Raw genomic sequence first — 15978 nt, forward strand, 5'->3', positions numbered from 1 at the left:
CTACACACAAGGACCACATGAATGTACACTTCCATCTACAGGCCTTGCAATCACAATACCATTCACCTTCATGATCAAAGCATGCCAGTCATGGTAAAAAACAGCTTTACTCAAACCCAGTCATGGATTATTGCTAAAGTGTACTACACCAGGTTCAGAAATAACAACAAACAACACACCAACATTTTAGAAAAGAGGGCATAGCCTGTTTATATGGTTGGAAATATAAATGTTCCCAAATAATTTCTGCAACAAAACAAATCAAACAGCCAATGATTTTAGCATTACATTTACAAAGTAGTCGAAAGCCTCACTAAATTAAATATTCTTAGCAACATAAATGCTTTCTGCACATTTACTTTCCACATTACAACAATAACTATAATAGAATACATGCTCAGACAAAAGAAAAGACATTTACCTCTGCCAAAAGACAATGCACCATGTGCTTTTATAAAAATGCTATCAAACTATATAATAAACTAATATAATTAACAGAAATCTGTCAAGGGTATGGTACCACTTCTGTGAAAAAAATCATAAACTGTCATGGTACTTAAAACTGAAACAGAATTAGATATGAAAACTATATGCCTCTGATTATTCTACTTAGTTTTGCAAAATTAGTAGAAGTAGCTGACTGGCAAATTAATTACTTCCTTCTTAAATAAAACATCCTTGAAAACTAGAAGATAAATCTATTGCTTCCTTATGCATAATATCCCATCTAAAATCCATTGTTTCAGTTAAGGCTATGGGGATATAATAAGAATACATCTAGATAAAGGTGAAGATGAGTTACTTTATTGAGCTCAAAGGCCTCTTTTTACTGTTGATAATTCTGACAGAACTTCATAAAGTATGTTTTTAGATTCTGGTCCTAGAATGGTGTATCAACTATTTCTCTCTCGGCTTTTCACGATTAGGGGTCACCACAGTGGATCACCTTGTCCGTTCATGATTGGCAGTGGAGTTTTATGGTGTTGAGTTGCCAGCTCGGCACCCAACCTTCCACGGAAGGCACACACATGCATGCAGTCATGCCTAGGGCCAATTTTAGCATGTCCAATCCACTTGCAGCATGTCTTTGGAGATGTGGGAGGAAACCTGAGCACGCGGATGAAACCCACATGACCACAGGGAGGACATGCAGACGCTGCACAGAAGAGACCCCAGCTGAAGATCGAACTGGAGAGCCTCTTGCTGTGAGATGACAACGCTAATCGCTGCATCACCACAGCTGTCCTAATCATATTTATGCAGCAGTATGGCAAAAGTGTTCCTCAGTGACAAGTCATTTGCTGTTCTGCAGTTTCTCAGGTAGAGTGCTGAAATATACAGGAACAGTAAGTAATAACACTGAGATGAGTCAGCATTTTAATCAGTATACAAGTTAAATAAGCATTTACAATTACCCTACAGAATGGCCACAGGGCTAAAGTTCAGTAAGGAAATGGCACACACAGAAGACTGCTTGTAAATGATAACAAAGCAAAGCAATTTGTTTTAGAGAAAGCATCTTTCTAAAGTCAATCATGCCTGCAAACCAGCACTGATTCTAGAATATAGAGTCTACAAATAGTGCCCATTTTTTCTCATCATTTGAATGCAATAATAAAGCAAGTTCATCACAAGCTAAGAACGCATTAAAGAATTAAAAAAAAAAAACATCCAGCATCCACAGCAAAACAGAACTGCCCAACCTGTCCTCACACCTTAACTATTACATGGCACGATAGTCTTGTTTACCCTATCTATACATATCCTAGACAAAATAAATATAGCTTATAATAGGGTGGAATACTCCATAAGTGGTATGTCAAGGAAAGTTGTCACTGCAAAGCATTCTATTAAGTGAAAAAGATATTTCTAACTAATTACATTTCTATAAGCAACTAGTGCTAATTTCTAAAATGGTGCACTTAAAATGCAGTCTGGTAGTTTGTGCACTTCTTATCACAGTGGCACTTATAAGTAAGATCTTCAAACTTTCACCTTCTTCACATTGCAAAACTAAAATAACATTTTTAATAAACCTTTTAGCTATCATCTGTCATGCAAATAGATTTCCTTCCCTATACAAACATAAAATGTAAAATTAATTCCGACCCCCATAGTTGGTCTAAAAGCTCACTGTCTCTAAAATAACCCCCCCTGTCAAATCAATTACCTTCAGCGACTTCATATCTAAATGTTCACTTCATTTGTTTGTTCAGACATATTTGCTTAATACTTTGTTTCCTTGTGCATGTTAGCTAACTCCACAATGTGGTGGTGTGTATAGGCTGAAGTTGTTAGTATTATTGTTGCCAGTGTTATTGCCTCTAAGACTGTAGTTTCTTGGAGAAAAAGTAAGAATTACTAAACATTTTTTTAAATACTAGCTTTTTTCTGAGTTGTTGTAACCTTGTAGTGAGAATAATAAAATACGGGAATGTGGGAAGTGAGGCTCCCACATGGGATTTGCAGGAGCGGCTTCCCTTTTAGAGAATGTTTATAAAGTTGTTGTTGTTATGATGTTGCAATTGCATGAAACTAATTTGCTTAGATGTTATGTGTTCTCATGTAATTAGCTTCCGGCATTTGGGGCTGAGCATGTTTAAGAATATTTGGGGTTTGAGAGAATATCACAGATCTCTACAGAATTGCACAATTTCTTAACATCTTCACAACAACCTATATAAACAAAACTATTTTAGCAGAACAAGATAAAAATACTATTGATTTGGGTATGACAATTCAGCACTTGAACTATTAAATAAAACTCTATTTTTCATCTTATCTCTTTCTTGTCTTTCTCTGTTTTAATCTGTCCTTCTTTTTCTCTGTTACTCTACCTTTTTCCTCTACCCTTCATATTTCATACAGTCTGAGAGTGTTGCACACATTACATCAGTACTGTTTCTTTTTCAGATTTCACTTTGTAGCATTAAACTGAAAAACAAAATTCCACCAAATTCTACAGTGATCACATAGCTGTAGACTGATGTTTTTCTGTTAGTGCTAAGTGAATGGATGGACTCCCTTTACTTACATTGACTGCATGTGGTGTTTTTGCTGGTGCTAAGTAAATGGATGGACTCCCTTTACTTACATTGACTGCATGTGGTGTTTTTGCTTAGCTCATTAGAGGGTGTGGTAATAACATTTCTCCTTTTTCCTATTGTTGTTATATGTAATTAACAAGGGTTGCAGGGCTGCAAGGGGCTTGCAACCATGCAAAAACTCTGTTTTAAATATCTTTTGATATTGATTTAAGGATTTCATTGAGTGTAATGAAACCCTGTGGTTTCAAGGTTTTCTGGTTTGATATATTACTGCTCGATGTGGTCTACATCCAATTAATGATGTAGATCCATTTGAGATCTATCCCTCCCATTGCTTTGTTTCACATACCTGGATTTATTCTACTTATATCTTACAACCCCATTAAACATAAAGCTACTTACTATTATCTTTCACTTAATCTCCTTTTCTACCTCTCATTTGAAGTGATCTTCTCCAGCTCTTTACTATTTGACCATCCAGCCATCAACTTCTGACTTTTCTTGCTGAGTATGTCAGTGGCTACTGTTTAACGGACTTCTATTCTGCCTGCTAACTGAAGAACTTGTGCTAATCATGTACTTCCTTAACCATACGCACTCACTGAGCCTTACTCTGTTTTACTTACCTGTCAAATTGTACACATCTGTCCTCATCTCCTGTCTTATACCCAACATCTTGGTGCTACTATGACTTTCTAGCTACTTAAAGAATATTCATCAACAGTCTTCCATTGTTTTATACCAGACATGCAGAATTAATCTTAAATGTTGTCTGCTTCTTTGAAACAATGTGACCTTATAACTTGTTATATTTTGTGAAATACATTGTAAATATTGCAAATGTAACTAAACCTAAAAGTTGTCATGTATTTCGAAAGAATGTAGCTATATGACTTATATTGTTTGAAATACATTGTAAATATTGCAGACGTAACTAAACATAAATGGTATCATGTATTTCGAAACAATGTAGCTATATGACTTATATTGTGTGAAATAAATTGTCAATATTGCAGAAGTAACAAAACACTTATATTTGCTACTTTTAGAAGATTATTTTTTACTAGAAGATGTTATAAAAGAGATGACTGCTTCACATGACACATTTCAAGCATTCTTGTATGCAGGAAGCAAAAGCAAATGGTGAGTTTAATGCACTCTGTGAGTTGCTTCATTGCAAGATGTGTGGCAAGACTGGATAGATTAACCAAGTTATTTGTTTCATTTTTAAATTCCACTGAGCCCTGCCATTTCCATAGGGGAATAAGAATGATTTTTAATCTAATTCAGGTAAGTATGACCTGAACAGCAGCAGAAGCACCCATGCTATTCACTTGGATTGTTTGCCTATGTCCACAGACCTTAACACTGAAAGTGAACATATAATGGGGGGAATGCAGTTATTTGGTGTCTGATCTACAGTGGGAAAGGTAGTGAATTTATCTGTACTGCCAAGTATTACAGAAGAAGAAGTCAAGGTGAGGGTAATGGAATGAGATCTTGAGCTACGTGTTTGAGCCAAGAGTGCAATAACAAGCAACATGCTTTAAACAAGAAGTTCTAGCACACCATACAATTGCTGGAGTGCATAATGTGGATCTCTGTGGATTTTAATTAAAAACAACATTGCAGGCAAATGGACTGTTGGAGAAAGGAAATCAAAAGATGAATAACGAGGAAATCAGCACCAACTCAGGACAGTGAAAGACAGAACGGAATGGCTGTTAATTTGCCACTTGGCTTGAATTGTAGTCAAAAACGATCTTTGGACAAGCCCACTCGCCTTGTTTCAAAAGGATAAATAAACCAACAAACAAGCAAATAAAGTCAGAAAAACACATGGAGTTAGGGACTGACTGAGACATAAGAGATTTACAGACTAACTTTTAAAAGCAGGTTGAGTAGTGACTATGGTATACCTGCAACAACTGGGGGAAATAAACATATGGAGAAAAGGAAGTATATGGTGAATGAATGTGGGAGTGCAGGGACACATCTGAAAATGTATTTTTCAGGCATTGAAGATGTTTGGCTCGTGAAAAAAGATTGTAAAAGGGTAAGAGATTCTGAAGAGGTAGGGACTTTCATGATGAAGAGATGTGGGAAATAAGATACCACTATGATCTGGTTAATTCTGGCAGAATGCCATGTCATAGACATACTATGAAATCAAAGATATTATGGTTAGGTTAACAATGTGTCAAATTAAACAAGAAAACAGTTAATAAGGGAAACAAGGATATAAAAAACACATGAAAAGTGATGTGTACATTTTCAATTATTAATTAAGATACTGCCCACTCTTAAAATCTAAGGTCCTCATGAAACAACAGAATCACTCACTTAGGGATAATACAGAATATAAATCGACTCTTTCTAGACCTACATTTAAAACCACTGCAGGAAAAAGAACCATCACCAAACTAGGGCCTGCCACTTGTAATTATTTGCCTGCAATTGTTAAACAAGAAACTCTTGAATAAACTAATTAAATGATTTAACCCCACCACCACCAAAAAAAAAAATCATTAAAGAAAGGAACCTGCTCGTTCATGGTTTGCAGCTAAGTGTTCTTACCCCATTCCTCACTTCCCATCATGCATAAACAGATGTACCTATTTTCCGCTGTACTGAAATATTCTACCCTTGATAAAACTTTGTAAATATTGACAAACATATATCTTCTTCTTCTGTTTGTAAATAATTGTGCAAACTGTAAGCTTGCTTTACCATTTCATATGTTTTTCTGTCTATGAGCTTGCTGTACTATATTACATTTGTAGAAATCTTGGTGTCTCTTCCAAGTCGCTGTACACTTAAATCAGCTTTGTCAACATCTTCATGTTTGCGTGACTGATTGTAATATATATGTTTCCTAGCTTCTTCTAAGATTGCATTAATGGACTAGGCTATGAAAAGAGTCTGCTGACCAGTCCACTTACCCAGTTAATAAAGCAAATCAATGATTGATTGACTGACTGACTGACTGCATGAATGAATAAAAACATAAATAAATAAATATGTAGTGCTGCAGAATAATATAATGAGGACAGGTAGAGAAAACAAAATATGAGAAGTGTTTTTCCAAAATGTGTTACTCTGGCATAAAGGCTAGTCATAGAGGGTGGGGAAAGAGAAATGCAAAAAATGCATTCAGAAATATGTTGATACTGATACGCTGAAGCAGTTAAAATTAGGAATTATACAGGTATGTAATCAACCTGTTTGTTCAATTATTACATATGAAGGGGGGCCTAAGTCAAAAGCCATCTGCACCAGTTGTGGTGCTAGGGAAGGCATACAGGGGCACTAACTCCCCTTGTGAATCTCTGTGCCTGCCTGAGTGCCCCAGTCACCAGAATTAATAATTAGCTGAATATGTTTCTATATGTACAAATGGAATGAGACAGAAACTTTAAAGAAGATGTTTCTGTATGTACACATGGAATGATACAGCAGTTTTAATGAAAATGTTTCTGTATGGTGGCTGCAGCAGCAGCTTATGTTACATACAGAAACAGCAGTAAGTCTGAAACTTCAGAATCGCAGGAGGAGTTTGAAGTTATGGCATCACAGTTTGAAATGAAACTTCAGACTCACAGTGTGGTCTGTTTGTATGTATGTAAGTAATGCCCCCCTCAGTCAGGGCTGTCTGGTTAAGTGACTTGCTAAGAGTCACCCAGTAGGCAAATATTAAGAAAGAATCAAACCTCATACCTGCTCATTAAGATCTTGGTATCTTAATCCTCAACACTAACTGACAGGCCTCAGTTGACTTCTTTCTATTTTGTTTTTTTTGGGGGGCAGATCATTTTGGGAAATTGTTCAGAAAATACATGCCTATAAATACCTGTTGCTCTTCTGTTAACCTTATAAGTACATTAGCTCTGGCACTTAGCTGAGGTATTAATGGACTGCTTTCTATAGTTAAGGCACTGTTTGAATCCTCCCAACTAAATTTGCCTCATTCAGACAATACTCCTGTTTTTCCCCTGAAAGGGACACTATTTTCAGTGGGTTGCCTGGTTAACACACAGATAAAACATTATTTAAAATATGTCCTTTTTGGGTCTTTGCCCACCTCCCCCCTATTTGATTTTTGGCTTTGACTAGAATTATTGAGCATAGAAAGTGAGAATTATTTTGTTCTGTTCTTGTAAAATATGTGGCTTTCTGGCTAATTGATGCAGATTGTGGTCACTAAATAATAGCACTTGTGATTTTCACATTTTGTACCCTTTGGAAAATGTTTAATAATGCAACGGCTGTTATTCGATCATCTTACCAAGCATTTAAGAGAAATATTTAAAGACTGTTCCTGATTTTGTTCCTTGTTTCTGATTCTTGAACTAAAAAGTTGAGAGGGCAGAGGGTTGTTGAACTATACGTTTCTGACAACAGCAAGATGAGATATATTTCTGGGTTATTATTTATGAATTTATTCATTCACTTGATCTCAAGCAAATATCCGAGTTGTACAGTCATACAAGTGGCTGTAATTGATGGGTGTAGGTGTGCCTGTGTGTGCATGTGTGAGTGGCTGTAACTAATGGGTGCAGACGTGCCTGTGTGTGCATGTGCAAGTGGCTGTTATTGATGTGTATGTGCGCATGCGAGTGTGTGTGTGTGCGTGAGAGTGTGTGTAAGTGTGTATGCATGTGTACGCACAAACTTGTGTATGGGTCAAAGATCAAAGTATTAGCAAAGTAGTGGGTAGAATAAAGTCATAATAACTGAGATGGAGAGAAAGGTGGAAGTTGTTTGTCACTGGGAATTTGTATGTAGAGATGCTCAGAAAGAATATAAGAATAATTTGGGGGGAGGGGTATACTGGACATTTGCAGCTTACACTAAGGTCTCTAATATATGAAAAGATGAGTGTGTGGTAAAAGTATATTACAACTGGTATGTAACTTTTTTGTCATATAAATAATGTAAAATATTATGTTGTAACCAAGTGACTGTTCTAGCAAGCAAAGAGAGACTGGTAGTATTAAAGAACTTTATACTTAGGACAGAAACATATGGAAAAGCAGTCTCACACTTTGCACAGTAAGTTACAAACAGAAGAAGAAATATGTTTGTCAGTATTTACAATATTTACAATGGTTGTAACAGTTTAACTATGGTGTGAGCTTCCTGCCTAATTGTTAGTAAATGTGTCTTGTTTTATCCTTCTGCTCCATACTGTACTAGATAGTATAATATTCCACATTTCAGGAAGGAAAGTTGACTATGGTTGTAGTTACTTTAATTCTTTTGCTTGTTGGTGTTATGGTATGGTACTCATGATATGTACTGACTGCGGTGGTGGTGCTGCGGTAGCGTTGTCACCTCACAGTAAGACGTTGTCCTGTTCGATTCTCAGCTAGAGCATCTTCTGTGTGGAGCCATGCGTGAATGGGCATATCCTCATTGAAGGTTGTGTGTCAGGGCCGGCAACTCGGCACGTAAAGATCTACTGCCAATCATTAGCGGACCGGAGTTTGGCTGTGGCGACCCCTAACCAGGAAAAGCCGAAAGACTCAACAACAACTCATGATATGAATTGCTGACTGGATTGGTTATGTTTTTTTTTTTTTGGGGGGGGGGGTGTTTGGCTTTTCCCATCTGGGGATTTGGACTTTTGTAAGTTGAGTATCTCAGTCTCTAACAACATTTAAATAAAAAGGTATATGATGAAACAGGTGTAAAATCACATGTTAACCATGCTATGAGCTCCCAAATTTAAATAATTAGGTATAAAGTGTAACAGGTATAAAATAACATTTTAGCCGTGCTGTAAGCGCCCACATTTAAATAATTAGGTATATAGTGAAACAGGTATAAAATAACATTTTAGCCATGCTCAGAGCTCCCACATTTAAATAATTAGGTATATAGTGAAACAGGTATGAAATAACATTTTAGCCATGCTGTAAGCGCCCACATTTAAATAATTAGGTATATAGTGAAACAGGTATAAAATAACATTTTAGCCATGCTGTAAGCGCCCACATTTAAATAATTAGGTATATAGTGAAACAGGTATAAAATAACATTTTAGCCATGCTCTGAGCTCCAGGATTTAAACAATTAGGTATATAGTGAAACAGGTATGAAATAACATTTTAGCTATGTTCTGAGTTCCCACATTTAAATAATTAGGTATATATATTGAAACAGGTATAAAATCACATTTTAGCCATGCTCTGAGTTCTCACATTTAAATAATCAGGTACTATATGTGGTGAAACAGATGTAAAAAGCATTTAAGCCATGCTGTAAGCTCCCACATTTAAATAATTAGGTATATAGTGAAACAGGTGTAAAATAACATGTTAGCCATGCTCTGAGTTCCCACATTTAAACAATTAGGTATATAGTGAAACATGTATAAATAACATGCTAGCCAGGCTCTGAGCTCCCACATTTAAATAATTAGGTATATAGTGAAACAGGTATAAATAACATGTAAGCCATGCTCTGATCTCCCACATTTAAACAGTTAGGTATATAGTGAAACAGGTATAAAATAACATTTTAGCCATGCTCAGAGTTTCCACATTTAAATAATTAGGTATATAGTGAAACAGGTATAAAATAATATTTTAGCCATGCTGTGAGTTCCCACATTTAAATAATTAGGTATATAGTGAAACAGGTATAAAATAACATTTTAGCCATGCTCTGAATTCCCACATTTAAATAATCAGGTACTATATATGGTGAAACAGGTGTAAAAAGAATTTTAGCCATGCTGTAAGCTCCCACATTTAAATAATTAGGTATATAGTGAAACAGGTGTAAAATAACATTTTAGTCATGCTCTGTTACCACATTTAAATAATTAGGTACTATATATGGTGACACAGGTGTAAAAAGCATTTTAGCTGTGCTGTAAGCTCCCACATTTAAATAATTAGGTATATAGTGAAACAGGTATAAAATAACATTTTAGCCATGCTCTGAGCTCCCACATTTAAATAATTAGGGATATAGTGAAACAGGTGTAGAATAACATTTTAGTCATGCTCTGAACTTCCACTTTTAAACAATTAGGTATATAGAGAAAGAGGTATAAAATAACATTTTAGCCATGCTCTGAGTTCTCACATTTAAACAATTAGGTATATAGGGAAACATGTATAAAACAACATTTTAGCCATGCTCTGAGTTCCCACATTTAAATAATTAGGTATATAGTGAAACAGGTGTAAAATAACATTTTAGCCATGCTCAGAGCTCCCACATTTAAATAATTAGGTATATAGTGAAAGAGGTATAAAATAACATTTTAGCCATGCTGTAAGCTCCCACATTTAAAATATTAGGTATATAGTGAAACAGGTGTAAATAACATTTTAGCCATGCTCTGAGCTCCCACATTTAAATAATCAGGTTCTATATATGGTGAAACATGTGTAACAAGCATTTTAGCCATGTTCTGAGCTCCCACGTTTAAATAATTAGGTATATAGTGCAACAGGTATAAAATAACATTTTAGCCATGCTCTGAGTTCCCACATTTTAATAATTAGGTACTATATATGGTGAAACAGGTGTTAAAAGAATTTTAGCCGTGCTGTAAGCTCTCACATTTAAATAACTAGGTATATAGTGAAACAGGTATAAAATAACATTTTAGCCATGCTCTGAGCTCCCACATTTAAACAATTAGGTATATAGTGAAACAGCTAATGAGATGGCGAGAAAGGTGAAAGTTTTTTGTCACTGAGAATTTGTTTATTTATTTTACATTTGTTGACCGGGATAGCCCAACTGGAGCCATGTCCATTTGCAGTGGAGGCCCGGGGAGATATGTTCTGAGATAACAGATACAATAATACAAGTAAAACAAGAGTACATAAATAGTATTACAAAGAATGCATAGGCAGACATGAGATACACCTGGTTATAGTCAGGAGAAAATTAACAATAAATACTTAGTTGGGTTATTCACGTTCATGTTGAGAGTTACCCAGGCTTGTTGCATTGGCAAAGCCAGTTAAATGCCATATGTTGTTTGAGTTTAGTTTTAAATTTTCCTAGGGAGGAGAGCAAAGTAATATCACCTGGAAGTAAGTTCCAGGCTCTGCCTGCAGCGTTAGCAAAGAGGGCATCTCCAGCTGCATTGTTGATTTTAATTGTCTGAATTAGAAGTTTGTTCGAGGATAGAAGCAGTCTTGGATTGTTGTGGGAGATGATAATATTTTGAAGGGCTGGTGTGTTATCTGGGTAATAGAGGATTTTGTCAGCCATGATCAGCAGGTTATATTGGATGAGACTATGAAGTTCTAGCCACCCAAGCTGTTTTAGGTTGATGCAGTGGTGTGTTTTAAAATGCATTCCAGTGCCAAACCTGGCAATATGATTGTAACAGGTCGACAGTTTATTTAGTACAGATTTGTTTAGATTGGAGAGAAGGGGGAAGGCGTATAAAAGTGTTGAGAGTAGATGAGAGCGAGCTATAGCCATCGTAGCTGGAGGGGTTAGGAAAGCTTTTATTCTGTACAGTGAACCAAGTTTTTTATTGATGTTCTTTTTTGTTTGATTTACATGTAGGTCAAACTTTAGGTTATTGTTAGAAAAATATGTATTAATGTGTGTATTAGCAATATGCTTAGTGCATTTACTGCTTGAAAAGGGTTAACACATTTATTCTGTTTCATACTGCATAAATCTGTACAAACTGCAGTTGCTTTCTGACCTTGTATTGTTAGCTAAAATCTTGCTTGTGCTTTGGAAATTGACTGAGAAGCAGGTGATTTCTGCTTGCTTTAGGAAAATAATGAATAGAACAGTACTACTTGTATTTAACCTAGACAAGAAGTTCCGCTGTGCCATGAGAAAATATACAGCTGTAAAAGTTATAGATAATTAGTACAAAGTCTGCTTGAAAATATGAACTGCAATCAGCATTTGCTTGTATCTGTATTAGAAGAGTACCTTGAAATGTAACACTGTACAATAGACGCTTGTAAACGGATTAATAGTCACCAAGGCCAGGTTGTTTTTTTGAAAAGTTTCTCACAAATCTAGTCATGTCAGCAGAAAATCTGAAGTAACATCTGCTGTAGAACAATGCTAAAAGTTGTGTTTGATTACGTCAGCTTAGAAGGCCATGTCTTGTTAAACAGTATAAGAATGAACATACTTCCTGTTAGTAGTTAGACAAATCCTTGTATTTGCAAGTTTTTGTCTCCTTGCTGCAAGTAAATTAAAGTGCCTTAACTGAACCTTACGTGCATTGGTCTTTGAAGTTTTTTCCTTTGACAGATTGGACCTTCGGTCCGGAAACCTTCACTTCGGATCAGACAGGCCAGGTGGCTTGAAACCGTACGGGGAAGAAACCACATCGGGTCTTCTTATTTGAAAAGTCCTCCAACTGAATTGTCGTACAAAAGAGGCCAGCCACTTTCTGATCTGCGACTGAAGGACGGGTTTAGTCGAACCAGGTGATCAATCACGAAGGCTCAGGTAAGGTGAATCTACCTTATTTTTCTGTTTCAGATCAGGGACTAGATTCATATTTGTTCTGTTAAGACTTTGTTTATAAGTCAGGGACAGAAAGATTACTGTCTTGTCATAGATCAGGGAAACAGGGCAGGTAGGCAGCCATTCTGAAGAGACTATAAAATCATCCGTGGTACCACGTTAAAAATAAGGTGTTACGTAATGATTAAAAGGGTAGAACAAAATGGGTAATAATTGTACAAAAAGGTCCCAAAATCCGCCGTTAACCGAAGACGCAAAATACATGCAGTCACAGCGTGCTGATAATATTAAATACTACTCAAAATGGGTTAATAAGTATGAATTTGATGGTAAACTAGAAAAATCTTCGCTTGTCAATCTTGTCAGACAGCTTAAAACCGATTCTAAAGGTCAGGTAAAAAAGCAACGTCAATTAGGAATTCCTTAGGCACACAGGTGGATTGAGGAAGTAAACCGAAGGGAACAAAAGAATAATAATTCAAAAGCAATGTTTTTAGATAAGGAGGACAATAACTTAGTAATAACATCAGCCCCACCGCCTCCCTTACCAGAATATGAGGCAAGTGAACAAGTTAGCCCACCCCTGCGATATCCTGCTATCACTGTAAGTAGAGACACTACAAAAGCAACACCGTTTATTAGAGATCCCGTCGAGACCAGGTCTCGAACACGGGCAGAAAACTCAAAAGGGGACATTGAGTTATATCAAATGGGTAGAAATTCACGATTTATGAGTGAAGAAGAAATATGCCCACTTATAGAAGTACCTAATCCTCAGGCAGGGCAAGAAGGTCAGGACCCAACTATTCTAGTGTATAGATCCTGGACTCCGGAAGATATCCAGAAAGCCACTGAGGGAATTCCCTATCCAAAAGTTAATTTTAGAAAGTTCTTAGAAGATTTGCAAGGAATGAGGCTAAGTTATAATTTAAACGGAGAAGAGGTAGAAAAAGTAGTCAGACAAATTGTGGGACCAGATTGGCACATGATTAGTGGCGACTGGAATCCCCGTGACGCTACGCTCAGGCCCCTCCCACATAGTAGCGCAGAATTAGACAACAGAGTAAAAGGTCTTACAGACCGAATCTCTGAGAAATGGAAGCCTAGGGCAGACTGGACTTGCATTAATCAATGCATCCAACAGGAAGGTGAAGCTATTAACAGATATTATGCTAGACTATTAGAATGTTTTAATAACCATTGTGGAATGCAGGTTCCTGAAGATCAGACACATGATTCCCCATATGAGCAGCAGTTAAAGAATGCATTTTTGAAAGGCAGTATTGCACCCATCAGCAGCTTTATTACAAAGCACATGGTAGATCATCATACAAGCAGATTACAGTCATTACTTGAATATGCTAGGCATGCCGAAAGGCATTTTAATAGCAAAAAGAAAAAGAAAGCCCAAGTATTTTCTGTAGAAGATGGAGCAGAAGTATATGTAGTACAGTCCGGGAAAAAGGGCAAGAGAAATGCCTAGGGAAACAAACAATCTGATCAATGATCAGAGGACTTTGAAGGGCAAAAGAAAATGGGTGAGTGTTTTAAATGCGGTAAGAAAGGACACTTGGCAAGGGATTGCAGGAAAAACAAGAAGGCAACCACGGAGGATAAGGAGGGTGAGGACTGACTATATGATAGTCAGGAATCACTAGAAGGGGATAGCAGAGAAAGGACAAATGAGTATGCGATAGAAGGAGTAGAGAATGTGACAGAAGAAATAGAGGAAGTGCAAGAAGTCACGGATAGTGAAGAAAATGAAATATTAGATTTGGCTTTATTGAGCTTAGAGCTCTATTTAGCAGACACGAAACCAGAAGTTACACTCCTGGTAGAAGGGAGGGAAGTCAGATTCTTGTGTGACTCAGGGGCATCGCGGACCCTGATACATCCCTCCAAACTGCCAGAGAACTCAGAATCACCTGATTACATACTAGTGAAAGCAGCTAATGGACAGCTGTATCGGGAGCCCTTCTCCCATAATATTGCAATAACTGATCCTGTTTCGGGATTGACCCAGAAATGTAAAATTGTTGTATCTGCAAAATGCCCAGTAAACCTCTTGGGCAGAGACCTTATGCAGCTATTTGGTATAGCAGTAGTTCCGACTATGCAGGGTATGGAAGCACAGCGACAAATTGATACCTTTGCAGTGCAAGCGGAGGGTAAAACGTACTATTGGTACAGCCAGGATTTGGTTACAACTGGTCCAGGGGTGGTGACCGAAGAGTTGATGAACATAGCCATCAGCAAGTTCCCCTCCCTTGACATTGATAAACAGCATTTGTTGCACTGTGCTCTGTATTATTGTAATACACCAGGACCTGATAAGGAATATGAGCAAGAATTGTTTAGAAATTGTGCAAATAGATTGATATTACATAATCTGTACTGGGACACAGAAGGGAACAGTGTAGCCAGCTGTTCACTGCCCCAGGAGTTCTTTGCACTCTATAAATCTCATCAATTACCACATGTTAGCTTAACTAAGGACAAGAATGTAAAATGGGTAAATGTAGGAGAAAAAGTCACGAGATGGGAAAAACAGACAGAGTTAGAACTGCCAGAACAGGAAATACAAACACAGAAGTTGAATTGGATAACTCAGACCCACCCAGCTGAGCACTTGCAGTCTAGCAAGGACAGCTGATTAGCACTCCTATTAAAGGAGGAAGAGAATGCCTTACAGAATATACCAGAAAATCTCTGGTCAACAGGAAAGTCAGATGTAGGACTTATTCATACAGCGGGACCAGTTACTATTACGCCAGAGTCAGCATTTAGACCACAAAAGAGACAGTATCCCTTAAGAAAAGATGCAGAGGTAGGAATCAAACCTATTATAGCAGCTTTACTTAAGGAAGGGGTGCTGGTAGAATCTCCTGATTCACCATGTAACACACCCTTATTTCCTGTTAAGAAAGCAAATGGAGAATGGTGTATGGTCCAAGATTTACAAGCTGTAAATGACGCAGTAATACCAAGGGCACCTATGGTTCCAGACCCACACACCCTGTTGAATGATTTAAAACCTCAACAGAAATATTTTTCTGTGGTAGATATCAGCAATGCGTTCTTTTCGATACCGATACACCCTGACAGTCAGCATTGGTTTGCATTCACATTGAAGGAGAAAAGGTATACATATACGCAACTACCACAGGGGTATTGTGAAAGTCCAACAATATTCTCACAAGAAATGGCAAGCAACTTGGCGGGGTTTACCCCATCAAGAGGTAGTCAGATTTTTCTTTATGGTGATGATATCCTGCTGGCGTCCCCCACCCAGCAAGATTGTAAAGAAGACACTATAGCGCTATTACAATTTTTAGCCACTGAAGGACATAAAGTAAACAAGAATAAACTGCAGCTTTGGAAAAAAAAAGTTAAATACCTAGGATATGTGATATCCAAGGAAGGTAGGACATTAGATGAGGACAGAAAAATAGTG

This window comes from Protopterus annectens, chromosome 10.part0 (genome assembly GCF_019279795.1).
Source record: "Protopterus annectens isolate FY-2018-M chromosome 10.part0, PAN1.0, whole genome shotgun sequence".
NCBI lineage: Eukaryota > Metazoa > Chordata > Ceratodontiformes > Protopteridae > Protopterus > Protopterus annectens.